This window comes from Prionailurus viverrinus, chromosome A1, assembly GCF_022837055.1.
Source record: "Prionailurus viverrinus isolate Anna chromosome A1, UM_Priviv_1.0, whole genome shotgun sequence".
In the NCBI taxonomy this organism is placed as follows: domain Eukaryota; kingdom Metazoa; phylum Chordata; class Mammalia; order Carnivora; family Felidae; genus Prionailurus; species Prionailurus viverrinus.
In genome coordinates, this window is record NC_062561.1 from 140028154 (window position 1) to 140042904 (window position 14751).

At 37.6% G+C, this 14751-nt stretch overlaps 1 protein-coding gene across 9 annotated transcripts in view; it reads right to left on the reverse strand.

Annotated features, from left to right (window-relative positions):
- The window catches only part of FAM169A (family with sequence similarity 169 member A), a 96964-nt gene that overhangs the window by 54353 nt on the left and 27860 nt on the right, over positions 1-14751 (reverse strand). The window contains exon 1 of one of the 9 annotated variants that reach the window (XM_047877189.1): positions 12126-12165. The exons of the other annotated variants lie outside the window; for them this stretch is intronic. The gene's annotated coding sequence lies outside the window, so the exon portion shown is untranslated. Of the gene's footprint in view, positions 1-12125; positions 12166-14751 lie in introns of those variants that run through there. 9 annotated transcript variants of the gene reach the window in all.

Below are 14751 nucleotides of genomic sequence, written 5' to 3' on the forward strand. Positions count from 1 at the left end.
AACACCACACTTCAAGGAAACTTCATTTTCACTATGCCAAGACAGACAACAATTTGAGCCCACTGATTGAAAATGTATATCAAACAATAAAACTTTTAAACGTTCATTTGTAGTAAAGCAAGCAATGAAACAGAAATTAATCGGGGCACCTGGGTGGCTCAGTCGATTGAGCATCTGACTTAGGCTCAGGTCATGAACTTGCGGTTCACAAGTTCAAGCCCCATGTCTGGCTCTGTGCTGACAGCTCAGAGCCTGGAGCCTGTTTCGGATTCTGTGTCTCCCTCTCTCCCTGCCCCACCCCCACTCATACTCTGTCCCTCAAAAATAAATAAACATTAAAAAAAATTTAACATGGGGCGCCTGGGTGGCTCAGTCGGTTGAGCATCCGACTTTGGCTCAGGTCATGATCTCACAGTCTGTGAGTTCGAGCCCGCATCAGGCTCTGTGCTGACAGCTCAGAGCCTGGAGCCTACTTTGGTTTCTGTGTCTCCCTCTCTCTCTCTCTGCCCCTCCCCCGGTCATGCTGTCTCTCTCTCTCTGTCAAAAATAAGTAAATATTAAAAAAAAATTTTTTAATTTAATACAAATAGAAATTAATGAATAATTCCTTAAAATGATAAAAATATATTTATACAGGCATAGGATATACATATTTACATATAAACACACATGCATATATCATCCTATACCTGCCAACATTTAAGCCACTGTAAAAGGACAAACACATAGGAACTTTTGGGAATAACAAAACTGTTCTACAATTGGATTATAGTAATGGTACAACCCTACAAATTTATTTTAAAAATCACTGAATTGTACAGTTGCAGTAGGTAAACGTTACAGCATGTAAATTACATCTCTCATATATATAGCTATTAAAAAAAAAACCAACACTTTACTGGGGAAACACTAAAGCCAAGAAAAATAAGGACACTACTACTATATAAAATTATATAGGTATCTGTCAATGCAATTAGATGAGAGAAAGCAATTAAGGCATAACAATTTGGGATGGGTGTGAGGGTTGCAGAAGACTATTGCTACCTCAATTTGCAAATAATTTATTTAATTGAAAAATCCCACAGAATTAATGGAAAAATTATTCCAAATAATACGAAATTATAGTCAAATAGCAAGATATAAAATTAAACATATAAATCAAGCCTTCATATTTACAATAACCACTGGTAAAAAAAAATAATAATGAATGGAAAAAAATGTGTAAAAATAGAAAATAAGATCCCATTTAAACACCAAAAATTAAAATAGGCTTAAATTTAACAACAATAAACAACAGGAAACCTATTTAAGTCTAAAACATTACTATAAGAAACAAAGTGAACAAACAGGAAACACAAACCATATTCTTAGAAAGGATGCTTCACCACCAAAAAGGTATTAGTCCTCCCTAAGATAATCTATTAATTTAATGGAATCCTAATGAAAATACCTTTAGGGTTTTATTGTTTCCTGAGGGAAAACAAGTTATAAAGTTAATTAGAAGGAATAAATAAGCAAGAGTAGCTAGAAAAATCCTGAAAAGGCAGAGCAATGATTGGAGAAAAGTATGAACCCTGTCAGATACTAAAACACATAATTATCAACAATAACCAAACTATGGAGAGAGCCCAAATGTCCACTGACTGATAAAGAAGATGTGGGGTGGGTGGGCAGGTGGCACGCCCGCATAGAATGGCATATTACTCAGCCATCAAAAAGAATGAAATCTTGCCATTTGCAATGACATAGACGGAGCCAGAACATACTATGTCAACCAAAATCGGACAGAGAAAGACAAACACCATATGATTTCACTCCTACATAGAATTTAAGCAACGAAACAGATGAACATATGGGAAGGGAGTAAAAAAAAAAAAAAAAAAAAAAGAAAGGAAACAAACCACAAGAGATTCTTTAACAATAGAGAACAAACTGAGGGTTGACGGAGGGAGGTGGGTGGGAGATGGACTAGATGGATGATGGGTACGAAGGAGGGCACTTGTGATGAGCAGTAGGTGTTGTATGTAAGTGAGGAACCACTGAATTCTACTCCTGAAACCAATATTGCATTGTATGTTAACTAACCAAAATTTAAATACAAATTTAAAAAAACAAAAAAGTTATCATAAAACTTTTTAGGGGCACCTGGCTGGCTCAGTCAGTAGAGCACACAACTCTTGATCTTGAAGTTGTAAGTTCAAGCCCCATACTGAGCACAGTCTACTTCTAAAAACTAAAATAAAATAAATAACAAAAAGGGGTGTCACCTAGCTGGCGCAGTAGATGGAGCATGTGACTCTTGATCTCAAGGTTGTAAGTTTGAGCTCCAACTTGGCTGTAGAGATTACTTAAAAATAAAATCTAGGGGCAACGGGGGGCTCAGTCAATTAGGCATCTTTTTTTTTTTAATGTTTATGTATTTGGTTGGGGGGGGGGCGGTGCAGAGAGAGGGACAGAGGATCCAAAGTGGGCTCTGCACTGACAGCAGAGAGCCTGACATAGGGCTCGAATTCACAAACCATGAATTCATGACCTGAGCTGAAGTCGGATGCTTAACTGAGCAACTCAGGTGCCCCAGCCATCTGACTCTTGATTTCGGCACAGGTAAAGATCAGGCCTGCTGAGGATTCTCTATCTCCTTCTCTGACTCTCCCCTGCTCATGCTCTGTTTCTCTTTCTCTCAAAATAAATAACCAAACATGAAAAAAATAAAATCTAAAAAAAAAAACAACAGAAAAAAGCACCATACTATCAAAACATTAAACAATGTGATGACAAGCATATGAATAGACAAACCAATGTAATAAGATATGGAAATATATCCTAATACCTATGGAAACTGAGTATATGATTAAGGGGAGCTATTTCAATCAGAGGGGGGCAAAGTTTTGAATGAGGTAGTATTATTTCATTGGTCTTACAGTACGTTTAAAACAGACAATTTTGCCCATCTTTGAACTTCCTATATCTGAAATCATACAGCAGGCTCTTTGTTGCATTAACTCTCTTCACTCAACATTACTTCTGTTTGAAACATCAATATTGTTGGTTAGACCAGTTAATTTGTCCCTTTTATTACTATGTAGTGTTCCATCATACCAAATACAGTTTGTTTACCTATTCTACAACTGATGGACAGTTGAGCTACTATGAATATTTGGGTATGATTATTTTGGTAGGGATACATGCACTCATTAGTGTTAGGTCTGTATACCTACAGTGACCAATCTTACTAAAATTAAGATGAGCAGACATATGCATTCTCACGTGATATGACAAAAACACTGGACCCAAATCTAACCAAGCCATTAGCCAAGCATGAAATGAAACCATAAGTACGCAGCCATCCATATTTAGAATTCAGTTTCTTTAACAGAGAATGGAGTTTTAAAAAAAACAGTGGAAACTGATGTAAATTAAAAGAAATTTAAGAGCAGCACCTGGGTGGGTCACTTGCTTAAGTGTCTGACTCTTGATTTGGGGTCAGGTCATGATCTGCCCCTCATCAGGCTCCACAATGAGCGTGGAGACTGCTTAAGATTCTCTCTCTCCCTTTCCCTCTGTTTTTTTCCCCCACTCATAAAAAAAAATAAATACAACTCCATTATAAATAAATAAATAAATAGAGGCGAGAGAGAGAGAGAGAGAGAGAGAGAGAGATAAATGAAATAAAAAGAAAACTTAAGAGACCTGTCAGATGCATTGTGGAGAGGATGCTTATTTGTGTACTCTTTAAAATCTCCATGATAAAAAGTTAAATAAAAACTTAGAATCTACGTCAAATACTGAGCTACCAGTTCTTTTGTTTTTATTTTTTTTTTTAATGTTTTCCTTTTTAAGAGAAAGAGCGTAAGCGGGGAGGATCAGAGAGTGAGGGAGACACAGAACCTGTAACAGGTTCCAGGCTCTGAGCTATCAGCACAGAGCCTGACGCAGGGCTCGAAGCCCCAGTGGTGAAGTCGACGCTTAACTGACTGAGCCACCCAGGCACCCCTGGAGCTACCAGTTTTTAAAGGAAGTATAAAGTTAGTACAGATAATTTTGTTTCAAAATTTTCCTATTTTGTATTTATCCAAAATAAAAACTGAAGAGCAGAACTGCTCTATTTGTCAATAACTTCTTCAGTTCTGATAAAGGAAAATTTAAAAGGGGAAAGGCAGAAGAAAATCAACTGAGAAAATAGAATTTACTTTTCCCTGAAGTGACCTTCAGATACGTTTTATCACAACAAAAGTATTAGTAGCCAAGAACTGAATATCTAATGGAAATACGAGATAAACACATGAAAGACAGGACACATACAGTAACAATTATATATAATTAAATATATTTTTCTGAAGTTTGAAGATATGAGGATAATGAGAACTTACTTTTTTTTTTTTTTTTTTACCATAATCTGAAATCTTGATCCTAAGAACTTTAAAACTTGGTGCACACATGACTGGGAACCTAATTTTATTCAAATAATTTATTATTTTATTCAAATAATGCTGTATATTTATATATTTAATCAAACTGATTTTTAAAATCAAAACCTAGAAATAGAACACACCAATTCAGCCCATCTGTCAGTAAATGTAAAAGTCTAAATAAAGGGAGAAAGCAAGATAAATTTGTGAAACTATTGACGAAAGCAATGCCACAAGATTTCCAGCCAATTTATAAAAAGGAAAAATAAACCTAAAGATTTTAAGAGAGCCCAACCAGGAGCCTATATATAACTAAGATGGTGGAGTCTGAAAAGGATCATAAAATAAAACAGCAATATTTAAGCAAGCTTATTTGTTAGAGACTATCTTTTTATCTCTGTCAAAGTCAGTATGCAAAAGCAAACTAAGGAAATACATCATTACATTCTATAGTCCGATCTAACTATTCTAATGAAGATTAAAATTTTAGGTCAAGCTAAAAACACAAAACAAATGGTCAATAGTAGATGAAAGACACATAATTAGGACACTAGTTAAGAGAATGTCTAACTGTTTTTACTTACTTGTAGACAAGATTCCAGCTTTATATCCATGTAAAGCATTAAGAGATTTTTGTTTAAATTTATTTATTTTTGAGAGAGAGAGAGAGAGAGAGCGAGCGAGCAGGGCAGGGGCAGAGAGAAAAAGGGGCAGAAGATCCGAAGGTGGCTCCGAACCTACAGCAGAGCCCAAAGTGGGGCTCAAACTCACGAACTGTGAGATCATGACCTGAGCTGAAGGCAGACACTTAGGCAACTGAACTACCAGGCACCCTAAGAGACATTTAATGGTCCATACCACTGACTAGACAATGCTCAAGAAAGATTACTATTATACCATTTTCCTTAAACCAACTCAAAAGACTCTGTTGAAAATTAGCTACCAGAACAAGCTATGTATGAATGAAACACATTTAAAAATTTCATTTGCTGGGGGCACCTGGCTGGCTCAGTAGGTGGAGCCTGTGACTCTGGATCTCAGGGTTTTGAGTTTGAGCCCCTTGTTGGGTGTAGGGATTACTTAAAAACAAAACCTTAAAAAAAATTTTTTTAAGAATAAAAATAAAAATTTAACTTGCTAACAGTAATTAGAATCTGAAGAATCAAACAGGGGCATCTGGGTGGCTCAGGTGATTTGAGTGTCCAACTTTGGCTCAGGTCATGATCTCATGATTCGTGGGTTTAAGCCCCACATCGGGCTCACTGCTGACAGCTCGGAGCCTGGAGCCTGCTTCGGATTCTGGGTCTCCCTCTCTCTCTGCCCCTCCCCTGCACACGCTCTGTCTCTATCTCTGTCTCTCTCTCTCAAAAATAAACATTAAAAAAAATTTTTTTTACTAAAGAGTGACACAGAAGTTAATGTCTGAAGCCTGCTACCAAAAACTTAATTTACAAGTTTAGATTTAGATTTAAAGTCGAGACAAAGAATACAAAATGGACACAGAATGTAAAGTAGTCTTGACGGGACAGCAAGTTTATAGGTGATTTTCTTTTTCATCTGTTACTATGCTATGGTTTTTAAAAGATTTTAAATGCTAATGTCATGTTTTAAATGCAGTTTTTTGGTTTCATTATTAAAAAGACAACAATTCTATCAAATAGGCAAAGGAGGTGATCTGAATAAAGAACCCAAGATTATAGCCCGGAATAAGACAATTTGAGGGCAATAACCAGTCTTAGAGAGGGCTTAGTTTCTCATCTAATACGGTTCAGGTAAAAGTCATGTGTCTGCCCACCCACTAGTCCACAGCACACTGAGACTGAAACATGTGCCACTCTCTATAAGCCATTGAACTTTCCTCTCGTGTTGCCCAACCTTCAATAATTTGCATACCACCACGAACATTTCCCCCAATGTGTTAAGTGCCTACATCACTATTCAATATATTTCTCAAGTGACTTCTTCTTTTCTTTAGTTTTCTTTTTTATTAGGTAAGCTCTACACCCAATGCGGGGGCTTGAACTCTTGACCCTGAGAGCAAAAGTCACATGCTCTACCAACTGAGCCAGTTAGGCGCCCCCCAATTTGTTTTAAAAATACACACACCTCTCATCCTATTTCCTCCCCTCTGCTTTTTTTTAATTTAGTAAAACATGCATATAAAACGTAGAATTTTAACCATTTCTAGATTTACAATTCTGCAGCAGTAAGCTCTGCAGTCAGCATACAACACTGTTGTATAAACATCATCACTGTTCATTTCCACAACTTTTTCATTTTCCCAAAGAGAAACTATGTACCCATTAAACAATAATGTCCCATTTCTTCTTTCCCCGGCTGCTAATAACCACCATTCTGTTACCTGTCTCTATGAATTTGCCTATTCTAGGCAATGCAATAACTGTCTCTTAGCAGTTGGCTTATTTCACTTAGCACAATGGTTTTAAGGCTGCATGTTGCAGCATACATCAGAATCTCAAGCCACTTTAAGAAATATTTTATTCACCCGTAACTATAAAACCACCCATGTGATAGATCGGATTACACGTTTTCCTATTCAGCATTAAAATTTTTAACTACCATCATTTAAACATTCACCTCAAAACCACTTAAGAGCATCTCCTAAATCACCAGTAATACATCAGTGCATTTTATCTTTTTTTTTTTTTTTTTTTTTTTTTAACGTTTATTTATTTTTGGGACAGAGAGAGACGACAGAGCATGAATGGGGGAGGGGCAGAGAGAGAGGGAGACACAGAATTGGAAACAGGCTCCAGGCTCTGAGCCATCAGCCCAGAGCCTGACGCGGGGCTCGAACTCACGGACCGCAAGATCGTGACCTGGCTGAAGCCGGACGCTTAACCGACTGCGCCACCCAGGCGCCCCCATCAGTGCATTTTAGAAAACACTGCACTATAGGTATAGGACTAAAGACAAGCACAACGTGACTAAACTAATTAAAGTGTAAAAACAAATTTATTACCCTTCATTCTTAAACCTTTGTAGACTACAGTCTTTAAACAGAAAAACATTGCTTCTGGGCTTACTATTATTATTAGCCAAAGATTATTCATACACACACACACACACACACACACACACAAACACAAAACGGAACAATCATGTGTTTCTGTAGTCCTACAAGTTAAATACTCTGAAATTTGCATAAAGAGCATTACTGGGGAGAGAAATTTTACTTACAAGTTGTGATTTCTGAATACAGTTTAAAAACAACCATAGTTTCATAGTTTTTAGTATGAAAAGAATTAGAAAGTATTTCTCTAATTCCAAAGGTGCATATACATACATACACACACACATACACCTCTTCTAAAATGTTTTTGTGTTGCAAATCTCTCCTTAGATCCATTACTTTTATTACTGCTTGCTTTCAGTGTTCAATTTTATTGGCTAAATAATCACCTGATAGTATTTAAATGAAGACAGAAACTATTATACATCAGTTGGTTAACAGCCAACAGGTAATATTTACTGAGAAGGGACCATATACAAGACTTTAAAGAGAAAGCCACAGCCACATTGGATATATAGTGAGATATTTCTATCAGCTTCAATCTATACATGAAGAAACAGAACGTTATACCACTAGGAGGGCTAGAAGAATAGGTACAATGAGACACGCCTCCCAATACAATTATTTTTACTCAATATTCAAAATCATATTTGTCATGGTTATAGGAAAGCTCCTTTTGAAAAATACTGCAATAATTATCTTGTTATTAAGTATTCTATTCACCTATTACACCAGAAAGAGCAATTGGAATTGGAATTCTATGACCCTGGTTCCTGGGTCAGCTCTGCCACTAGCTAAGTCAGTGACCCTGGGCAAGTTACTTACCCTCTTCAGGCTTCTGTATTCTCATTAGTAATGTGATGCAACTGGACAGGATAATCCTAAGGACCTTTTCACCTCTGAATGTTTGTAATTATTTAGAAAAAATACTGGTTGAGACTTTAAATTACTAGCCGTATGGCGGTTCTGCTACAGTTTAGAGGCAAGAGAAAAGTGGTAAAGCTCTAGACAGAGATATAGGTTGCTATGATAAATCACTCACTTCTCCCTCTTTTTTGTTGTTAAGCTTCTCTTCTATGTTACATAACTGTAAAGCTGTCAGATCAAATTTTGTCAAGCACTTTATGCTCTGCCCATGAGATAAACCAAAAGGGCTAAATAGGTTCTACATGAATGAGAAAGCTTAGTGTGCCTTAAGCAAACTAACTCATCAAAAAATTTACGCAGAATGGATAATGAAGTGTAAAAAGTGTCCAAATTAATTTATAAATTAAGCAAATGTTATGCTCATTAATCCTGGCTAACTTGTATAAAAACACAATACTAATACCTCTTACGTAAGAATTTTAAGATGCCCATCAGCTACTTCACATCCATCTTTTAATAATTCTACCCCTTTTCCCTAAATTATTACATAACTATTTAAAAGAATGAATGTTCTAAGGAAGAAAATATGAAAAAGAAAAAACAAATTGCTACAATTGTGATGGTTTTCCCTATTTAAGGTTAATCACCAGATGTCAAATATACACTTTAAAAGGGGGAATGTATTTTCTAAATTCAGTTCCTAAATTCCTTCAAAATTCTTATAATTGGGGGCTTTAGGGCGAAAGGAATATCAAAAAAATACGGACATTTTAGAGGTGAAAGAGTTCTTAGAAAAAAAAATAATTATCACAACCAATCCAAGTCATGATCCTGTTTCCCCAACATTGAAAATAGGTTAGGTATCCAAGCAACATAATCTGTAATGCTCTCAACGTTTTACACAAAAAGCCTGTTCCTGAGCCTTATTATGATTCTTCTCTTGATTCTTCCCTTTTTTCTAACATCCTTTTCTTCCCTAACTCACCTAGCCGCTGTACATTAGTTCAACAATCTCTCTCTTTTTATTCTTCTCTCCATCCTGCCCTACACAAGACTCTAAATCCTACATTAATCCTTCTCCAGTGTTAGAGCTAAGGTTCTGAACATGACAAAAATGAAACCAGTGAGCAAAGTGCTCCAGCTATCAAATCTCAGATAGGCTCAACACTGTGCACAAATCCATTTCTGTCCTCTGAGAAAGAAAAAAGATTTGATTACCTATGGGTGAGGACTGTCCACAAGTTTATGGTTAACGGGGCACAAAGTTAAGCATTCATACCTGTTGCTTGTTTTTATTTTAAGTAGGAAGCAAAATCATCTTCTAAAGTAATCATCACTGAGCCAACAACGGACTGTGTGCCTATTCTATTCAAAACACTTCCCATGTATTCCCAGAAATAGTTATCACAAACCGATGAAGTGAGGAATTTAATTACCTTCACTTGCCAGATGAGGAAACTAAGCTGAGTAGCCTGTTCAAGGGCACACCCTAGTTAAGTGGCAGAACTAGTATTTTAATCCAGGCAGTCTAGCTCTGAGGCCTGTTCTTTTTATCACAACGCTGTGTCTAAAAGTAGAGCCTTTTAGGAGTCCTATTGTAGTTAAAGATTGATTGCATATATCAGGAGAAATATTGCTAGTTTTCTTTCTAAGAATTAGTTCTCTCTTCATATCTAGGAAGACTGTCCTAGATCTAAGAAATCATTTAAACATGCAAATGTAATCTCTCTTGGATGCATCTAAGTGACAAGATTTGGTTTACGTGCCTGCATCCAAACTACAAGGGAGAGAGAACGTGACTGGAGCAGGGGCGGGGGGGGGGGGGGGGGGGGGGGGTGGATATTCTATCCCGGGGAGGTAAAACAGGACTCTTGGGCTGAAATAAGATTCATAAGCAAAAATGAGTCAGAACACAAAATACTAAATTTTACCACACCCAAGAACGGATACTCAATTCTTAACTATCAATACATTTTGAGCAAGATATAGAGGGAGCTGGGGCACCTGGGTGTCTCAGTCGGTTTAGCATCCCACTCTTGGTTTTGGCTCAGGTCTGATCTCATGTTAGTAGTTCGAGCCCATCGGGCTCTGTGCTGACAGGGCAGAAGCCTGCTTGAGATTCTCTCTCTCTCTCTCTCTCTCTCTCTCTCTCTCTCTCTGCCCCTCCCCTGCTTGCTAGCTCCCTCTCTCTCTTAAAATAAATACTTAAAAAAAGTAAAACTACTTATACTGCTCAGATACATATGCAAAGAAATAGAAATCACCTGTAACTGAAGCTTCCACTTGAATGACTACATGTTGTACTGCAAAAAGAATAGATTTGCCTCTAGAAGACGCCAGCAGCCACTCTGGTACCTCATAACCTGGATTCTGTTTCTATCTCACAGAAGCAGTTTACAAAACTCTGGGAAGGGCGCCTGGGTGGCTCAGTCGGTTGAGCGTCCGACTTCAGCTCAGGTCATGATCTTACAGCTAGTGAGTTCGAGCCCCATGTCAGGCGCTGTGCTGACAGCTCAGAACCTGGAGCCTGCTTCAGATTCTGTGTCTGCCTCTCTAAAGTAAATAAGTAAATATATAAATAAACAAGTAAAAATCTCAGGGGGAAAAAGCACAATAAGAAGGATTTAAATAAATGCACCATAAAATTTTGCTTTCATTTCAACATGAGACAAACTAAAATCCTTTGACCTAGCTTCTTTACCACGTAACAGATCTAATTTTATAACGTCTCATTAAAGTTAGCAGGAGTTTGGCACAGTAAAACTCAAGGACACGAGCAATTGTTAAAAACAGGAGTCTCAACAAAATGCACAATGTTGTAGGTATCTTTGACATAAAGTATCACAGAGCCTTATCTCATTTAAAACCATAAAGAAGACTGATGTTTTCACTTCAAAGAAAATACACCTAGCCCAAAGAAAAAGCAACAGCCAAACCAAACCTGGTGTTTAATACTGGCATACAAATTATGAAATATGCTGCCAAGCCACAATCACCACCCCAGCCCCTAATACTTTCACTACACAACTAAGAAATGTAGCTAACAGTTGCCACTATGGGCAGAGGAGCATACCAACTTGGAAAAACGGCAGATTCGGGACCACAGGCTACCCACGCCTCTTTCCCTCCAGGCCTCTCCAACTCTGCACTTCCATCCATGGCTCCATGCACCTGTTCTCCCACACCTCCTGCAACCTCAGGTGGGTTTGCTTACCCAGATGAAGTAAATTGTTTTCTTGCCTCTCGTGGGCAGCACACCCAGGAGAAAAAGAAGTAAGTGACAGTAGGAGCCTTCCTGTCTGACTCCGATCCATGTTTACTAAATAAATGAATAAATGAACGACTGAACAAAAGTTTGTGTAAACAAATCACACAGCGGTGCCAGGAGGAAGCAACGCTACGGCTGAGACATGTACGGCTCTGAGGCTAGATGAAAAGCTATCCATGGACCTTCAACAGTGATAGAGGGGAAAACCCTCTAAAAAGACGGAGCATACTACGTGGAAGCCAGAAAGCATGTTGAAAATGGCGCATTGGATTTACCAAGAGAATTGAGGTATATTAGAAGCAGTGGTAGAAACACAAGGAAAATAAACCCCGTACAGAACATTAAAGGCTAAGAATACCAGACTAAAGAGTCTGAACTTTATTTGGGATGCAGGAGGCAATTTAAGGATCTTGAGCAGGAAAAAGACATTTAAGTCAGACAGTTGTTCCCACAGCTTTAGGTAGGATAGATTAATAAATAGAACTAAAGGAGACAAGTAGAGAAACTCCGACAAGTACCTCACGCTTACTTCTTTTAGTATACTTACCACAGGTTAATGTGATTTTTCTTCATCTGTACTACCAACCTCAGAACCCCAGGGAAGCAAAATCCACTTTTCGACACATGAAAAGTGGGATGGGTAAAATTATCTACTGCCTCTTCTGACCAATAACTTGTGTCTATACCTGATGACTTGGAGAAAAAAGACAGGAAAAAATGTCTTAACTTACAAAAGGGTAGTATCATCAAAAATTCATTTATAATTATTTTTTAAAAGTGAAATGTGCGGGGTGCCTGGGTGGCTCAGTCGGTTAAGCATCCGACTTTGGCTCAGGTCATGATCTCACGGTCTGTGAGTTCGAGCCCCGCGTCGGGCTCTGTGCTGACAGCTCAGAGCCTGGAGCCTGCTTCGGATTCTGTGTCTTCCTCTCTCTCTGACCCTCCCCCTGTTCATGCTCTGTCTCTGTCTCAAAAATAAATAAACGTTTAAAAAAAATAAATAAAAATAAAAAAATAAAAAAATAAAAAGTGAAATGTGCTTCCCGATGATGACAGAACTACCATTTATTGTTTGTTTGCCTTTCACCAGGCGTGAGCTTAACACTCTACACATCTTCTCTCACTCATTCCTCCAAAAGACCCTCTAAGGCAGATATTAAGTCTCCCAATTAGGAGCCTCAGGTGTGCGGAAGTTAAGTAAGTTGCCCAAAATCATACAGCTATTAAGTGGCAGTCAGGCTCTAAACCTACGCAATCGGTCTCCAAGGGATTTAACCTGGGGGCCAGGTTCCCAGGTCGAGACAGAAGGCCAGTATGACCCAGGATGTATCTGATCGCACAAATATCACAGAGTACATCAAACATATTGTTTAGTCACTCTGTAGGAGGAAGATTTTTTAAATCTTGCAATATTCTCTCTTCAGATGTTAGATGCACTGTCTCCAGCATTTTTAAATGGTTACTACACAATACGAAGCCAACCTTTTTTTTGTTTTGTTTTGTTTAATAAACACATATAAAGAGAGTCTCTGCTTTATTCATAATCAGAAAAACGCAAATTGGGATCACAATTAAATACCATTTTGTACCATTTTAGATTCTCTGTCTCCCTTTCTCTCTGCCCCTTCCCTGCTCATGCTCTCTCTCTCTCTCTTTGAAAAATAAACACTAAAAAAGTGGTACCATTTTGTACCCACTAAATGAGCAAAAATTAAGAAATCTATTCGTATTTTTTTAAGATATCTATTCATATTAAGTGTTGGGACAGGTAGTGAATCAACAGGACCACTTAAGATACACTGGTAAGAGTGTAAACGGGTTCAAATACTTGAGAAATAATATGGTATCATGTGTTATGTTGCACAAGTATACAACCAGCCTAGAGACAGCAAAGTGTTCCAGGAAGCATGCATGAAAATGTTCTGAGCAATTCTCTTTGCAATAGTAAAAGAGAATAATCTGAGAAAAATCTTGAGAATAATCTGTTAGGATAGTGGATAAGTCATGTAGTCAGTGCAGCCACATCTCACAATGGGCACAGAAAGTTAATGGTGAGTGAAAAAAAATTCAGGCCTCAGAGAACATAAATCCTATGAAATATCTTTTAGAAATTCAAAAATAAGAAAGCCAACTGTTTGACAAGTTAAAAACTAAATGGGAAACACAAAAACTGACAAAGTAAAATGCCTACTAAATATTTATTTAATTACCATACAATAGAGCTAAAGAAAAAATGAAATTCACTAAGTGGCATTATAGTTCTTAAGTTATTCGTTGCTGATGGCCAGAGACAAGTAAGACCTTGAAATTTAGATGACAGTAGACTCAAAATGAACCATGAGCAAGTTTTTCTTAAGTTAAAGCCAAAAAAACTTAGAATGGTGCTTCTTTATTAAGGTTATGACTATCCAGATCCACAGATGGAAAAGTATCCCTGCACTTTTCATGGGTCAGACAGCATCCACTGTTTTTGATTCCACTCGGATGATCACATTTTAAGAAAAATCACACTGAAAAACTGGAATGCCTGCAATGGAAAACCACCAGGATGGCAAAGGATCCAGACACCATGGTACAATGGATGAGGAACAGCAATGAGGAGAAATTAGTGAAGGGAAGTCTTGGGGAAGGGAGGCCAAGAATGCTGCCCTTCAAATATCAGAAGAGTCAATACCCAGATGAAAAGAGACGAGTTATTTGCCTGTATCTAAAGGGTAAAAAGAATGGGCCATGCTAACAATAAACGCTAGCCACAAGTGAATTATACCACATGAAAACACAGCCAACTAGCTAATCAAAGACTACTGTTAGTTAGAGCTGGCACGTTCCAACACAGGACAGGGGACACTTTTCTCGGCCCTTCTGCAGGTACAGGTACAAGAACATCCCTGTCTCCATCCAAGCCAGTGTCAAAGTTCTGGAAAGGAGGGCCAAGAGCCCACAGACTTCAGCTGAGTGGTCATTTGTACATAAAACTGTAAAACCATATAAATCATTTTATAAAACTATGCTTTTTTTTGGCCATTCTGAGAAGATACTCAGATATAAAAAGTTTGTATTCTCCAAACAAAACTTATTCAGAATCACATCAATTTCTTTTTTATGGTTTACAAAATATTATCGATAAATCTCAGTCTTAAAATTAATTTCAAGTACTTTTATTTTTTTTAATA